The following is a 16,745-nucleotide window of genomic DNA, read 5'->3' on the forward strand; positions in this document are numbered from 1 at the left end:
GTCGCTCTCTCTCCCTCATGTGTAGTGCGGGGTCTGTCGCTCTCTCTCCCCCATGTGTAGTGCGGGGTCTGTCGCTCTCTCCCTCATGTGTAGTGCGGGGTCTGTCGCTCTCTCTCCCTCATGTGTAGTGCGGGGTCTGTCGCTCTCTCTCCCTCATGTGTAGTGCGGGGTCTGTCGCTCTCTCTCCCCCATGTGTAGTGCGGGGTCTGTCGCTCTCTCTCCCCCATGTGTAGTGCGGGGTCTGTCACTCTCTCCCTCATGTGTAGTGCGGGGTCTGTCGCTCTCTCTCCCTCATGTGTAGTGCGGGGTCTGTCGCTCTCTCTCCCCCATGTGTAGTGCGGGGTCTGTCACTCTCTCCCTCATGTGTAGTGCGGGGTCTGTCGCTCTCTCTCCCTCATGTGTAGTGCGGGGTCTGTCGCTCTCTCTCCCCCATGTGTAGTGCGGGGTCTGTCGCTCTCTCTCCCTCATGTGTGGTGCGGGGTCTGTCGCTCTCTCTCCCTCATGTGTAGTGCGGGGTCTGTCGCTCTCTCTCCCCCATGTGTAGTGCGGGGTCTGTCGCTCTCTCTCTCCCTCATGTGTAGTGCGGGGTCTGTCGCTCTCTCTCCCTCATGTGTAGTGCGGGGTCTGTCGCTCTCTCTCCCTCATGTGTAGTGCGGGGTCTGTCGCTCTCTCTCCCCCATGTGAGTGCGGGGTCTGTCGCTCTCTCTCTCCCTCATGTGTAGTGCGGGGTCTGTCGCTCTCTCTCCCCCATGTGTAGTGCGGGGTCTGTCGCTCTCTCCCCCATGTGTAGTGCGGGGTCTGTCGCTCTCTCTCCTCCATGTGTAGTGCGGGGTCTGTCGCTCTCTCTCCCCCATGTGTAGTGCGGGGTCTGTCGCTCTCTCTCCCTCATGTGTAGTGCAGAGTTTGTCGCTCTCTCTCTCCTCCATGTGTAGTGCGGGGTCTGTCGCTCTCTCTCCCTCATGTGTAGTGCGGGGTCTGTCACTCTCTCTCCCCCATGTGTAGTGCGGGGTCTGTCGCTCTCTCTCCCTCATGTGTAGTGCGGGGTCTGTCGCTCTCTCTCCCTCATGTGTAGTGCGGGGTCTGTCGCTCTCTCTCCCTCATGTGTAGTGCGGGGTCTGTCGCTCTCTCTCCCTCATGTGTAGTGCGGGGTCTGTCGCTCTCTCTCCCTCATGTGTAGTGCGGGGTCTGTCGCTCTCTCTCCCTCATGTGTAGTGCGGGGTCTGTCGCTCTCTCTCCCCCATGTGTAGTGCGGTGTCTGTCGCTCTCTCTCCCCATGTGTAGTGCGGGGTCTGTCACTCTCTCCCTCATGTGTAGTGCGGGGTCTGTCGCTCTCTCTCCCTCATGTGTAGTGCGGGGTCTGTCGCTCTCTCTTCCCCATGTGTAGTGCGGGGTCTGTCACTCTCTCCCTCATGTGTAGTGTGGGGTCTGTCGCTCTCTCTCCCCCATGTGTAGTGCGGGGTCTGTCGCTCTCTCTCCCTCATGTGTAGTGCGGGGTCTGTCACTCTCTCTCCCTCATGTGTAGTGCGGGGTCTGTCACTCTCTCTCCCCCATGTGTAGTGCGGGGTCTGTCGCTCTCTCTCCCTCATGTGTAGTGCGGGGTCTGTCGCTCTCTCTCCCTCATGTGTAGTGTGGGGTCTGTCGCTCTCTCTCCCCCATGTGTAGTGCGGGGTCTGTCGCTCTCTCTCCCTCATGTGTAGTGCGGGGTCTGTCGCTCTCTCTCCCTCATGTGTAGTGCGGGGTCTGTCGCTCTCTCTCCCTCATGTGTAGTGCGGGGTCTGTCGCTCTCTCTCCCTCATGTGTAGTGCGGGGTCTGTCCCTCTCTCCCTCATGTGTAGTGCGGGGTCTGTCGCTCTCTCTCCCTCATGTGTAGTGCGGGGTCTGTCGCTCTCTCTCCCTCATGTGTAGTGCGGGGTCTGTCGCTCTCTCTCCCTCATGTGTAGTGCGGGGTCTGTCTCTCTCTCCCTCATGTGTAGTGCGGGGTCTGTCGCTCTCTCTCTCCCCCATGTGTAGTGCGGGGTCTGTCGCTCTCTCTCCCTCATGTGTAGTGCGGGGTCTGTCGCTCTCTCTCCCTCATGTGTAGTGCGGGGTCTGTCGCTCTCTCTCCCCCATGTGTAGTGCGGGGTCTGTCGCTCTCTCCCTCATGTGTAGTGCGGGGTCTGTCGCTCTCTCCCCCATGTGTAGTGCGGGGTCTGTCGCTCTCTCCCTCATGTGTAGTGTGGGGTCTGTCGCTCTCTCCCTCATGTGTAGTGCGGGGTCTGTCGCTCTCTCCCTCATGTGTAGTGCGGGGGTCTGTCGCTCTCTCCCTCATGTGTAGTGCGGGGTCTGTCGCTCTCTCTCCCTCATGTGTAGTGCGGGGTCTGTCGCTCTCTCTCCCTCATGTGTAGTGTGGGGTCTGTCGCTCTCTCTCCCCCATGTGTAGTGCGGGGTCTGTCGCTCTCTCTCCCTCATGTGTAGTGCGGGGTCTGTCGCTCTCTCTCCCTCATGTGTAGTGCGGGGTCTGTCGCTCTCTCTCCCTCATGTGTAGTGCGGGGTCTGTCGCTCTCTCTCCCTCATGTGTAGTGCGGGGTCTGTCGCTCTCTCTCCCTCATGTGTAGTGCGGGGTCTGTCGCTCTCTCTCCCTCATGTGTAGTGCGGGGTCTGTCGCTCTCTCTCCCTCATGTGTAGTGCGGGGTCTGTCGCTCTCTCTCCCTCATGTGTAGTGCGGGGTCTGTCGCTCTCTCTCCCTCATGTGTAGTGCGGGGTCTGTCGCTCTCTCTCCCTCATGTGTAGTGTGGGGTCTGTCTCTCTCTCCCTCATGTGTAGTGCGGGGTCTGTCGCTCTCTCCCTCATGTGTAGTGCGGGGTCTGTCGCTCTCTCTCCCTCATGTGTAGTGCGGGGTCTGTCGCTCTCTCTCCCTCATGTGTAGTGCGGGGTCTGTCCTCTCTCTCCCTCATGTGTAGTGCGGGGTCTGTCGCTCTCGCTCCCTCATGTGTAGTGCGGGGTCTGTCGCTCTCGCTCCCTCATGTGTAGTGCGGGGTCTGTCGCTCTCTCTCCCTCATGTGTAGTGCGGGGTCTGTCGCTCTCGCTCCCTCATGTGTAGTGCGGGGTCTGTCGCTCTCTCCCTCATGTGTAGTGTGGGGTCTGTCTCTCTCTCCCTCATGTGTAGTGCGGGGTCTGTCGCTCTCTCCCTCATGTGTAGTGCGGGGTCTGTCGCTCTCTCTCCCTCATGTGTAGTGCGGGGTCTGTCGCTCTCTCTCCCTCATGTGTAGTGCGGGGTCTGTCTCTCTCTCCCTCATGTGTAGTGCGGGGTCTGTCGCTCTCGCTCCCTCATGTGTAGTGCGGGGTCTGTCGCTCTCGCTCCCTCATGTGTAGTGCGGGGGTCTGTCGCTCTCTCTCCCTCATGTGTAGTGCGGGGTCTGTCGCTCTCGCTCCCTCATGTGTAGTGCGGGGTCTGTCGCTCTCTCCCCTCATGTGTAGTGCGGGGTCTGTCGCTCTCTCTCCCTCATGTGTAGTGCGGGGTCTGTCGCTCTCTCTCCCTCATGTGTAGTGCGGGGTCTGTCGCTCTCTCTCCCTCATGTGTAGTGCGGGGTCTGTCGCTCTCTCTCCCTCATGTGTAGTGCGGGGTCTGTCGCTCTCTCTCCCTCATGTGTAGTGCGGGGTCTGTCGCTCTCTCTCCCTCATGTGTAGTGCGGGGTCTGTCGCTCTCTCTCCCTCATGTGTAGTGCGGGGTCTGTCGCTCTCTCTCCCTCATGTGTAGTGCGGGGTCTGTCGCTCTCTCTCCCTCATGTGTAGTGCGGGGTCTGTCGCTCTCTCTCCCTCATGTGTAGTGCGGGGTCTGTCGCTCTCTCTCCCTCATGTGTAGTGCGGGGTCTGTCTCTCTCTCCCTCATGTGTAGTGCGGGGTCTGTCGCTCTCGCTCCCTCATGTGTAGTGCGGGGTCTGTCGCTCTCGCTCCCTCATGTGTAGTGCGGGGGTCTGTCGCTCTCTCTCCCTCATGTGTAGTGCGGGGTCTGTCTCTCTCTCTCCCTCATGTGTAGTGCGGGGTCTGTCGCTCTCTCTCCCTCATGTGTAGTGCGGGGTCTGTCGCTCTCTCTCCCCCATGTGTAGTGCGGGGTCTGTCGCTCTCTCCCCCATGTGTAGTGCGGGGTCTGTCGCTCTCTCTCCCTCATGTGTAGTGCGGGGTCTGTCGCTCTCTCTCTCTCATGTGTAGTGCGGGGTCTGTCGCTCTCTCTCCCTCATGTGTAGTGCGGGGTCTGTCGCTCTCTCTCCCTCATGTGTAGTGCGGGGTCTGTCGCTCTCTCTCCCTCATGTGTAGTGCGGGGTCTGTCGCTCTCTCTCCCTCATGTGTAGTGCGGGGTCTGTCGCTCTCTCTCCCTCATGTGTAGTGCGGGGTCTGTCGCTCTCTCTCCCTCATGTGTAGTGTGGGGTCTGTCTCTCTCTCCCTCATGTGTAGTGCGGGGTCTGTCGCTCTCTCCCTCATGTGTAGTGCGGGGTCTGTCGCTCTCTCTCCCTCATGTGTAGTGCGGGGTCTGTCGCTCTCTCTCCCTCATGTGTAGTGCGGGGTCTGTCTCTCTCTCCCTCATGTGTAGTGCGGGGTCTGTCGCTCTCGCTCCCTCATGTGTAGTGCGGGGTCTGTCGCTCTCGCTCCCTCATGTGTAGTGCGGGGTCTGTCGCTCTCTCTCCCTCATGTGTAGTGCGGGGTCTGTCGCTCTCGCTCCCTCATGTGTAGTGTGGGGTCTGTCGCTCTCGCTCCCTCATGTGTAGTGCGGGGTCTGTCGCTCTCTCCCTCATGTGTAGTGCGGGGTCTGTCGCTCTCTCTCCCTCATGTGTAGTGCGGGGTCTGTCGCTCTCTCTCCCTCATGTGTAGTGCGGGGTCTGTCGCTCTCTCTCCCTCATGTGTAGTGCGGGGTCTGTCGCTCTCTCTCCCTCATGTGTAGTGCGGGGTCTGTCGCTCTCTCTCCCTCATGTGTAGTGCGGGGTCTGTCGCTCTCTCTCCCTCATGTGTAGTGCGGGGTCTGTCGCTCTCTCTCCCTCATGTGTAGTGCGGGGTCTGTCGCTCTCTCTCCCTCATGTGTAGTGCGGGGTCTGTCGCTCTCTCTCCCTCATGTGTAGTGCGGGGTCTGTCGCTCTCTCTCCCTCATGTGTAGTGCGGGGTCTGTCGCTCTCTCTCCCTCATGTGTAGTGCGGGGTCTGTCTCTCTCTCCCTCATGTGTAGTGCGGGGTCTGTCGCTCTCGCTCCCTCATGTGTAGTGCGGGGTCTGTCGCTCTCGCTCCCTCATGTGTAGTGCGGGGTCTGTCGCTCTCCTCTCCCTCATGTGTAGTGCGGGGTCTGTCTCTCTCTCTCCCTCATGTGTAGTGCGGGGTCTGTCGCTCTCTCTCCCTCATGTGTAGTGCGGGGTCTGTCGCTCTCTCTCCCCCATGTGTAGTGCGGGGTCTGTCGCTCTCTCCCCCATGTGTAGTGCGGGGTCTGTCGCTCTCTCTCCCTCATGTGTAGTGCGGGGTCTGTCGCTCTCTCTCTCTCATGTGTAGTGTGGGGTCTGTCGCTCTCTCTCCCTCATGTGTAGTGCGGGGTCTGTCGCTCTCTCTCTCTCATGTGTAGTGCGGGGTCTGTCGCTCTCTCTCCCTCATGTGTAGTGCGGGGTCTGTCGCTCTCTCCTGTAGTTCGGGGTGAGGAGAACTCGCACTGACCTCCACCTCAGAGCCAGCACCGCCTGTGCTCACAGGACCTGTGTGATGTCATCGTCATGTGATCAGTCACATGGCCAGGGGCTGTGCTGTGTGGGAGGATGGGGTGGAGCCGCGTGTGTAATGTGGATGTTCTCTATAGTAGGGTATGTGCCCATGTTCAGAAGGCAGCGAGTCCTGACTGTTGGGGTCGCATGTCTTCTCCGCAGGAGACCGCAGTTCCTTGTGCCCACGATCAGGGTTCGGTGCGGTCTCCTCTCTGTATTCTCCGTAGGGAGGACACATGTGATTCCGCAGCAAATAATTGACATGCTGCAGTCTGGAGAGCCACACTGTATGTCAGTGTTTGCTGCGGAAAAAAGAAGCACAGTGGGCACTGGATTTCTAGAAATCCATCCACTGTGCTTGTGTGCCGCCCCCGCGACAGCCGACGGGCTGCTCGGATCCGGATCCACAGTGGCTCGAGGGGTCCCGAGGCGGGGTCGCTTGGCTGCTGGAAATGAAAAAGGGGGTTAATATTTACAAGGAGTGTAGAAAATAAAGTTTGTGACGCCACCCACAGGTCGTGGTAATGTGGGATACCACCGCTGCTGCGTTTGGGGGAGCGCCCGGGAGCGATGGGACGGCAGCTTGTGATGTTAACCCCTCCTTGGGCAGGGGGAAGGTATCCCGGGGCTCGGTGATGGAAGGTTGGGGACCCGTCGGGAGGAGAGGGGTACCACGTACTCACACAGTCCAGAGATTCTGACTCAGACAATGGGTAAACCAAAGTCCTGAATGCCCTGTAGCCGTTGTTGGAGCACACTGGGTCCGTGCCCTTTTGGCGTTGCTGGTTAGTCTAAATCCTTCTCCCTTGGCACTGTGTTTACTCTTTGTGGATCTGTGGCGCCCCTGACCTGGTCAGGCACCACTGAGTACTGCACCCATGCTGGGGGCAGTACAACACAGGTAATCCAGAAGGCTGACACAGGTGTGATTACACAGGCGCATAGTAATCAGGTCTCCCACATCTACCTTTGATAGGGACCCCTAGGGAATCCAGGAGGGGGCGTAGCCTCCATGTCCACTTAAGGGGTGTGGTAGAGAGCCTGGTTGCTAGGTAGCGTAGGCAGGCACAGAGGGGAGGAGGTAGTGAGCCAGTTAGTGAGTGCAGCTCAGGGAGAGCAGACGCAGGAATCAGACCCTGGCACAAGCTGACAGCGTATGTGCAGTGGCTACCGACAGGGGAGATCGGTCACCTGGTAGTGCCGCCCGAAATCCACCCAAGGCTAGAAAGAGCAGAGGGGTGGCTGAGTACGGGGACTGTCAGGGAGGTACCAGGCCCGCACAGGTTGCAGGTTCCCAGAGCAGGGGCCCATTCAGTTGGCCTGCTCAATCTGCAGGTGGGGGTACTTCACACTCTCACCATCACACCACAGAGTCCGGAGCCACGTAGCAAAGAGAGGGCCCATAGCTCACAGGAGGCAAGCAGCCGGAGTGACCTGGTCCAGGCTACAGGCAAACGGGCCGAAACGAGGGGAGAACAGGCAGCAGCAACTTCCCTGGGTTTCCCCAGCAGGACTACAAGTCGGGGTCACTCCAAAAACACAAGGGCTAGGAAGGCGAGTCGGTAGTCACCCTCAAAAGTCAGCCTGACCGAGTGCCTGGTTTCTCCTGGTTCATCACAGCTACGCCCGGGTACTCACCCTGCCATCAATTGTGAGTAAAAACCCTGAAAGACTGTCTGGACTGTGCCTGAGTCATTCTGCTACTTGTGGTTCCACACACATTCCAACTGGACCCTGGGGCCTGCCTCACTCTCGGGAGGCCATGACACCCAGCTGCACACAACACTAGCCCCAGGCGTCCCCTAACCTGCAGCGGCGGTCCCCTGACCGCAATAATAATAATAAAAATAATAATCTTTATTTCTATAGCGCCAACATATTCCGCAGCGCTTTACAATTCAGGAGGATCATATACAAACAAGTAACAGTTATAGAAATACAATATTTAGAGGGAAAAAAAAGAAAAAACACAACCCTGCTCGTGAGAGCTTACAATCTACAATGAGATGGGGGGAGAGGCAAGGTTCAAGTGTTTATTTACAATGACAATCCAGCCATCTCATGGAAATGGGGGATAGATAATGGTTTCCTGGACCAGTGGGCCAGAGCCTTGAGATGCCTTTGGGTGCCATGGAGTTTGATGTTGAGTTATGTTGTGAGAAGTTGTAAAGGGACTATGTGAATCGAATCTGATTAGGGAGTGTGATAGGCCGCCCTAAAAAGATGCGTCTTTAGGGTGCGTCTGAAGCTGAGTAAGTTGGGATTTGTCCTAACTTCTTGGGGTAGAGCATTCCAGAGGGTTGGTGCAGCTCGGAAGAAGTCTTGGATCCGGGAGTGGGAGGTTCGAATTAGTGTGGATGTTAGTCGAAAGTCGCTTGCAGAGCGTAGAGAACGGGTGGGGTGATAGACAGAGAGGAGGGTGGAGATGTAGGGGGTGCCGCACTGTGGAGAGCTTTGTGGGTGAGAACAATCAGTTTGAATTGGATCCTGTGATATATGGGCAGCCAGTGCAATGACTGGCACAGAGCGCAATACCGAGAGTGGCGTCACGAAAATTCAAAGAAGATAACTTACTTGTGACCAGACCATCCCACGTGGAGTCCCTGAAGGTAATGCTGCACAACACCTGTGGGGCTTCACATCTGGCGTCACGAACAGGATAAGGACTAGACCTGTTAAGACAGGTGACCATGTGCCTGGGCGGTCCGCTTAAAAAGTTTGAAGTGCTGCCATATTGCCACCATGAATAGCGCGCCAAAGAACAACAACAGCCCGCGCTGAAAGAAGTAGCCACCCACAAAGGGGTGTGGCTACCCAGAGAACCCCTGCAGCATACTGACCTCGGGTGTGATGGAAGGAGCTCTGACCTTACCCGGAGGAGAAGTACAAGGCTGGTGGAAAAAGAAGGAAAAAGCAAAAGTCTGCTATTAAAGGAAAAACTGCAAGAGGTGAAAGGCTGTACAGAGGCGACACTGAGAGCAGAGAGAATGGCGTATGAAGACAGAGACCCAGAGCCAGGCTGCCTGGTGGGACTGGGAGCTTCCCAGTTCTGTAAACGGCTGGAGGCCAGGATCTTACAGCAGCTCAGGGAAGGACGCACGGAGCTCCGGGAGATGGCTACAGCGGTGTGGGCTTATGAGAAGCGGACCGCACTATGAACGCCACACCGGACGGTGACGACTCAGACCCCAATGATGCTGCCGATGGGTGAGTCCTGTGTTGCCCCTGCCCGCTCGAGTGCACCGACCCTACCAGCACTGCCATATCTAGAGCCCGCTGCGATGCCCGTGGCACGCCACCCTGTCATGCCTGCTGAGATCCCTACTGCGACCCCGGAGGCGACGCCCGTGCGGATCTGTGGCGCCCCAGCACCTGGTTGCCACAACAGTGTTGCCCCCTCAAAAGGGTTAATGCTGAGCCTGGAGGTAATTGGGGAAATCATTGGCCAGTAAGTACCAACATCCAACGCAGTTTCTCCCTCAGGCCAGCAGAGGGAGCTCTGAACCTGGAGTTCCAGGGAGCATTCCTCAAGCCTGACCTGAGGGAGGAGTTAGTGTTCAGTCTGTGAGGAGAGTCCAGAGAGTGAAGATGCAGAGTAGTGCAGTCTGGTGAGCTGGGGCTGGAGCTGGTTAGCTCAGTCCAGTGAAGCAAGAGCTGCAGAGACGCAAAGAAACAGAAGTGGACATTGGAGTCTGTGGCCACCAGGGCCTAAAATCCTCCCTGGTAGCCGAATCCGAAGGGCAGGAGGACTGCAGGCCTCCTGGCCCCCAAAATAACCCGAGGTTCCAGCTGCATCACCAAAGCCCGGTGTGGACTCCAGCAGAGAAGCACCAGAGAGGGCTTGCGCAGCCTACCACGTGGGAACGGGACGCACCACAAGTCCCAGCAGCGAAAGGGCCACTGCTAAACCTCGGACGCAGGGTCCTGTAGAAGCAGAGAAAGAGCAGGGAAGTAGGCCTCATACTCGACTGGCCAAAGAGATGACCCCAGCTACTTCCAGGCCGGCCGGAGCCCTCTACCACCTGTAACGGTCTCCCAGGACTAACCGTTTACCCAGTAAAAGAGGAGAAGGTAAAGAGACTGTTGTTTGTGTCCGGTCCTTTCACCGCCCCGTCGGCCCTGCACTACACCACAACTACACCGACACAAGCAGCAACCGATGCCCAGGGGTCCAGCTCCACCTGTGGGGAGCAATACCACCATTGCTGCCGTTCCATCACCCCCGGAGGCCCCATACAGCAGCGGCAGCTTAATAGCCGCAAACCACAGGTGGTGTCACGAATATAAACTTTAAGCACCCCCACTGAAGCCATATTAGTTGACCCCGCCAGGGTCACGGAGTCGGGCCCCGCCACCTCTGACAACCCCCGGACTAGTCCAGCCTGGCACCGGGTGTCCCATAGCCCTGGGGTGGGTGAGTCAGATCCCTGCTGAGAGGCCCGCGGTTCCCGCAGAGATGCCCAGCCCAGCTCACCAAGACAAGGCCGCAGTAGCGACGCCCCCACCCCGGCCCGCCAAGTCCAGGCCGCAGCCACGATAGGCTCGGCCTGCCAAGACAAGGCTGCAGCAGCGACGCCCAGCCCGGCCCGCCAAGACAAGGCCACCGCAGCGATGCCCGGCCCGCCAAGACAAGGCCGCAGCCACGCCAGGCTCGGCCCGCCAAGACCAGGCCGCAAGGCCATCTACACCGACCTGCAAGGCCAGAGCAGACACCGCTCCCCAGCCCAAGGAACCGGGTCCCCTGTCCTTGCTGGAGGGAGAAGACCCTGAATACTTAAAGTTTAAGGCGGATCTGGAGGCACAGTTCCCAAAAGTAATGGTGGACCGCTATCTACTCCCAGGCGCTTATTCAGAGCGACCCCAGTAATATCCGCGGCAAAGAGCCCACCACCCTGGCCTGCCGATGAAAGCCCGTCCCCAGCGCTGCTGTCCGAGGAGTGTTCAGAAGAACTAAGGGGGAGGGGAGGCCTGAAGGCTGAAGCAGCAATCCCAGAACAGCCGGAGGAGGACGCAGCACCCTGTGAAGCTGAAGGGGGCCTGGAGCCGGAAATATTGCCATACTCCCGCTGGGATGAGGAGAGCCCGATACCCTCTGAAGATGAACCTCTGGCCATCACCATATCGCGTGTGTACGTAACCTGGGAGCCTGCAGTCACCAAGAGCCCCACAACCAGAGCACAGCGCAGCGCCCGCGCGAAACAAGCCGCCACACAGCAATTCACAGATAGGTATAGAGATACAGAACAAGAGAAAGAAACAGACAACACAGACGACAACAGAGATGTGGAAAATGTCAGTTGCCGTAGCCCTACAGGCAAAAGCCCTGTTAGGAAGGAGGAGTAAAGAAAAGTAAAGTACAGCAAGTTACAAGTTCCAGTTTGCAACGTTCAAGTTCAAGTAATGTGCCCACATGAACTTATGTGAGAACCCTTTTTAAGCACACTTAGCACCAGTTTTGTGCACTTTTTCAAGGACCATTAGGCTATGAACTGGCTATAGCCACAAACTCTCGCAGTGTATGATAGTTACCTTGAATGGTACCACCACCAGAGCACGCCCGTTTATGGGGCCTGGCTCGTCTGTGACCAGAGAGCACGCCTGTTTATGGGGCTTGGCTCTCCACCACAAAGAGGGTACCCTGTCTGTATCGACTGTGGGAACCGCCTCTACATCCTGCCAGAAGAGGCCGAAGGCGCGGCTCCACAAGACACGGTATAACCTGTAAACCACCAGACCACAAAAGCCGCCTCTACATCCGGCCAGAAGTGGCTGAAGGCGGGGCTCGACGGGAGAGGAAGATTGGCAAAAAGGTCTGGGGAAATGGATGGCCCAGACCTGGTTACGAAAAGGACCGGTGACCTGCCTCCTGAGAGGGTTTTGGGTGGGTAACGGACTTGTGGGTGGAGGCTGGTGATGTATGGTACCGGGTATGTTTTATAATGTTTTAAATGCTTTTACCGTTTTATGCATTTTAAAATGTTGTCTTGCAGCCTGAGGACGTGCTGGTGATAACTAAGGGGGAATGTGGCGCCCCTGACCTGGTCAGGCACCACTGAGTACTGCACCCATGCTGGGGGCAGTACAATACAGGTAATCCAGAAGGCTGACAGAGGTGTGATTACACAGGCGCATAGTAATCAGGTCTCCCATATCTACCTTTGATAGGGACCCGTAGGGAATCCAGGAGGGGGCGTGGCCTCCATGTTCACTCAAGGGGTCTGGTAGAGAGCCTGGTTGCTAAGTTGCGTAAGCAGGCACAGTGAGGAGGAAGTAGTGAGCCAGTTAGTGAGTGCAGCTCAGGGAGAGCAGACGCAGAAAGCAGACCCTGGAGCCTGGCACAATCTGACAGCGTATGTGCAGTGGCTACCGACGAGGGAGATCGGTCACCTGGTAGTGCCGCCCGAAATCCACCCAAGGCTAGAAAGAGCAGAGGGGTGGCTGAGTACGGGGACTGTCAGGGAGGTACCAGGCCCGCACGGGTTGCAGGTTCCCAGAGTAGGGGCACATTCAGTTGGCCTGCTCAATCTGCAGGTGGGGGTACTTCACACTCTCACCATTACACCACAGAGTCCGGAGCAACGTAGCAAAGAGAGGGCCCATAGCTCACAGGAGGCAAGCAGCCGGAGTGACCTGGTCCAGGCTACAAGCAAACAGGCCGAAACGAGGGGAGAACAGGCAGCAGCAACTTCCCTGGGTGACCCCAGCAGGACTACAAGTCGGGGTCACTCCAAAAACACAAGGGCTAGGAAGGCGAGTCGGTAGTCACCCTCAAAAGTCAGCCTGACGGAGTGCCTGGTTTCTCCTGGTTCTTCCCAGCTACGCCCGGGTACTCACCCTGCCATCAATTGTGAGTAAAAACCCTGAAAGACTGTCTGGACTGTGCCTGAGTCATTCTGCTACTTGTGGTTCCACACACATATTCCAAACGGACCCTGGGGCCTGCCTCACTCTCGGGAGGCCACGACACCCAGCTGCACACAACACCAGCCCCAGGCGTCCCCTAACCTACAGCGGCGGTCCCCTGACTGCAATACCGAGAGTGGCGTCATGAAAATTCAAAGAAGATAACTTACCTGTGACCAGACCATCGCACATGGAGTCCTTGAAGGTAATGCTGAACAACACCTGTGGGGCTTCACAGATCCCTTTTGCCTGAAACTACTCGGGTCCCGCTCACCCGTGTGGCTAGTGGAGTGAGCTTGCTCTCAGGGTTCACGCTTAGGATTTTCTGGACAGATTTGGCAAGTCCTATCCCTTCGTTGTGCTAGTACCTCGATTTTGGAGCGGGTGGAGAACGGCTCATGAAGACTCCGTCCTCGTCAGGTGAATTACTGGGCTGTGTAAAGCTAATTTCCAGCCTAGGGTCCGCGTACCCCATCGTGCCCTGGCCCCTGCCCAGTTGTAGCACAAGGCCGCCGAACTGCCCTCCAAGGCAGTACTGTGCCCCCTGTCACTACCCCCTAGGACCGGGATTCCAGCTCCTTCCAGGCCAGGCCAATGTCTGGCACCTGGGACGGGTACAGAAGCCCAGCTCCACAGCGTGACCTTTCACTGTCGCTGCTGCACTCAAGCTGACTACTGACTGACACTTCTGGCCTTCTACCATCCCTCCATCTGCACGGCCCTATTCCCCTCAGGCTGCCCAATGGGTGTCTGGTGGGTGTGGTGCAGAGTGTTCCTATACCTGTTCTTAGCAACACCAAAGGGACAGGACCCGTAACCAAGGAGGAGCGGGTACCATGCAGAAGGGCAGATTGCATGGCACCCTTGTGACTACCTGATAGGCCAGGGCGTCACACTTGTACTGTACACCACAGCGGTTTGGATGCAGCTGAGGTAAGCTGCGTCCAAACCGCTGCAAATACTGATCGTGGGCACACAGCTTTAGGCTGGACTCAGACGAGCGTATGGCACCTGATGCGACGTGCTAATGACTCTGCTGCGAGCGTGAGCCGAGTGTCATGCGACTGTGACCTGATCCTGCAATCAGGTCACAGTTAAGGATGGGCGCTGCGGAGGAGAGGGATGGATTAATCCCCCCACCTCCTCCATTGTCAGCCTGTGCGTATATCGCACTGCACTGGGATAACATCTGAGTGTAGTCCGATGTATCTCTCGCATCCATTCACTTGAATGGGTGCGAGGAACTTGGCTCTAGCAGAAAATCGCAGCATAATGCCGCTTTTCTCGCATCTAGAATCTGGATGCGAGAAAAGCTGACTAACTGCTCGCCCTCCTTGACTAACATAGGTCCGAGTGAAATGCCAGATTTTCTCGCATTACACTCGTCCGATTTTCCCGCTGGTGTGAGCGTGCCCTTAGACTGATTTTCTGCCTCAGTGATAACTTCTGATGTACACTGTACATTACACACGGCTTCGCTTCTCCACATGACAACACAAGGCCTATCTATTAAATAAAGAAACATGGCACCTAAATAATTAAAATGGCCATGACCTTTATTAAGGATTACAGAAATAATTAATATATCTCAATAATATAATCCATAAATAAACCAATTCTTTATTAAATCGTTCATAAAACCAGTCTGCTAGCAAAGCTGGGGACTTTCCCCTCCAATAATCGTTTCTATGCGTGCAGTCTTCAGGGCGGCAGCTGCAGTTCTTCTTCTTCTTCTTAAACTTCAACGATTGTGACAGTCATCTGATGGAAAGTGCTACTTTTTTACTTGAATATTCCGCCCTTTTTTAATAGATAAGCTAATAAAAAACGGTGCTCCTGTGGCGCCCCAGCGGTCTGGTTGCCACAGTAGTGTTGTCCCACAAAGGTCAATACAAAGCCTGGAAGCAAGAGGGGGAGTCCCTTGGCCAGTAAGTACCTACAAACAATGCAGTTCCTACTCAGGGCAGCAGGGGGAGCTCTGACCTGGGGGAGGAGTTAGTGAGGTAGTGAGGAGAACCAGTTAGAACCAGTAAGTTCTAGTCAGAGAAAGTTTTCAGTCAGAAAGAAAAGTGACAGTTGAAAGCAGACGGCTGAGGAGAGAGGAGCTGGAGTGAGGAGCTGGAGTAGTGCGGACATGCGAGCTGGGGTCTGGGGCTAAGATAGCTCAGCCCAGAAAAGCGAGGTCTGCAGAGAGGCAAAGGAGGAAGATTCTGGGCAGAGTGAAGCTGAACCGGCTCGCCTCAGAAGAAAACTCCAAAAACCGGACATCGGAGTCCCTGGTTGCCAGGGTGTTTGAGGCCTGTTAACCGAATCCGAAGGGCAGGAGGACTGCAGTACTCCTGGCCCCAAAACAACCCAAATATACAGCCGCACATCAGGGTCCTGGAGTCGTTGTCAGCAGAGCGGCACCAGTGAAGCCCCGCGCGGCCTACCATACAGGTAACGGGTAGTATCACAAGTCTCAGCAGAGAGCGCCTCTGTTGGACTAATGCAGCAGGGTCCTGTAGAAGAGAAGAAGGGCGTAGGGAGAAGGCCTCAACACTCACCTGGCCAGGGAGATACCCCCCAACTCCTTCCAGGCCAACCGGATCTCTACCACCATCTGTACCGGTCTCCCAGGACTTCACCGGTTGTTGCAGAGTAGAAGGAAGGAGGTAAAGAAACTGCTGTGTTGGTCCGTTATTATCCGTATCCCGACCCTGCACCCTGAAGTTCACCGGGTTCCCAAAATAGACTTTGCAACTGTGCCCCGGGGTCTCGCTCCACCTGTGGGGAGCAAGATCACCTCAGCTGCGCCATCACCAACTGCCCCGGGGAACCCGCTGCGCAGCGGCGGCCCACATAGCTGTGAAAACCATAGGTGGCGTCACGAATTTTACCTAATATTAATTATAACTCTCATCATCATCATCTTCCCTTATTATTAAAAGACACCGCCACGGTCACGGAGCCGGACCCCCACCACCGCTGACATCCCCGGACTAGTCCGGCCCGATTCCGAGTGCCCCCGGTTCTGGGGCGGGTGTGTCACTCCAAACTGGGAAAAAAAAAGTCCGGACCAGAACTCCACATATCCACCAACTCATTTACTAAAGGCGGCTTTACACAGCAATGTCGTTGGGGGTCACAGAATTTGTGACGCACATCCGGCCGCATTAGCGATGTCGTTGCGTGTGACACCTATGAGCGATTTTGAATCGTCGCAAAAAACGTGCAAAATCGCTAATCGGTGACATGCCCCCCTATTCCCAATTATCGTTGCTGCTGCAGGTACGATGTTGTTCGTCGTTCCTGCGGCAGCACACATCGCTATGTGTGACACCGCAGGAACAAGGAACTTCACCTTACCTGCGGCCGCCCGCAATGAGGAAGGAAGGAGGTGGGCGGAATGTTACGTCCCGCTCATCTCCGCCCCTCCGCTTTGATTGGGTGGCCGCTTAGTGACGTTGCTGCGACGCCGAACGAACCACCCCCTTAGAAAGGAGGCGGTTCGCCGGTCACAGCGACGTCGCTATGCAGGTAAGTAGTGTGACAGGTCCGCGTGATTTTGTGCGCCACGGGCAGCGATTTGCCCGTGACGCACAAACGATCGGGGCGGGTACACACGCTAGTGATCTTGCTAGCGAGATCGCAGCGTGTAAAGCAGCCTTTACCCTTAGAATAACTTAATACTGAAAAACAACCACCATTTTAAAACCACCAAATTGAGGCCTGAGCCTTTAATGTGTATCTAGTATACCATGTACACTGTGTGCAGAATTATTATGCAAGTTGTATTTTAGAGGAATTTTTTTATTATTGATCAACAACTATGTTCTCAATCAACCCAAAAGACTCATAAATATCAAAGCTTAATATTTTTGGCAGATGGAGTGAGGTTTTTTACATTTGGCTATCTTAGGAGGATATCTGTTTGTGCAGGTTATTACTGTGCAGAATTATTAGGCAACGTAATGAAAAACCAAATCTATTCCCATCTCTCTTGTTTATTTTCACCAGGTAAACCAATATAACTGCACAAAATTTAGAAATAAGCATTTCTGATATGCAAATACAAAACCCCAAAAAATTAGTGACCAATATGGCCCCTTCTTTCTGATGACACTCAGCAGCCAACCATCCATAGAATCTG

Source organism: Anomaloglossus baeobatrachus, chromosome 1 (genome assembly GCF_048569485.1).
Source record: "Anomaloglossus baeobatrachus isolate aAnoBae1 chromosome 1, aAnoBae1.hap1, whole genome shotgun sequence".
Taxonomy (NCBI): domain Eukaryota; kingdom Metazoa; phylum Chordata; class Amphibia; order Anura; family Aromobatidae; genus Anomaloglossus; species Anomaloglossus baeobatrachus.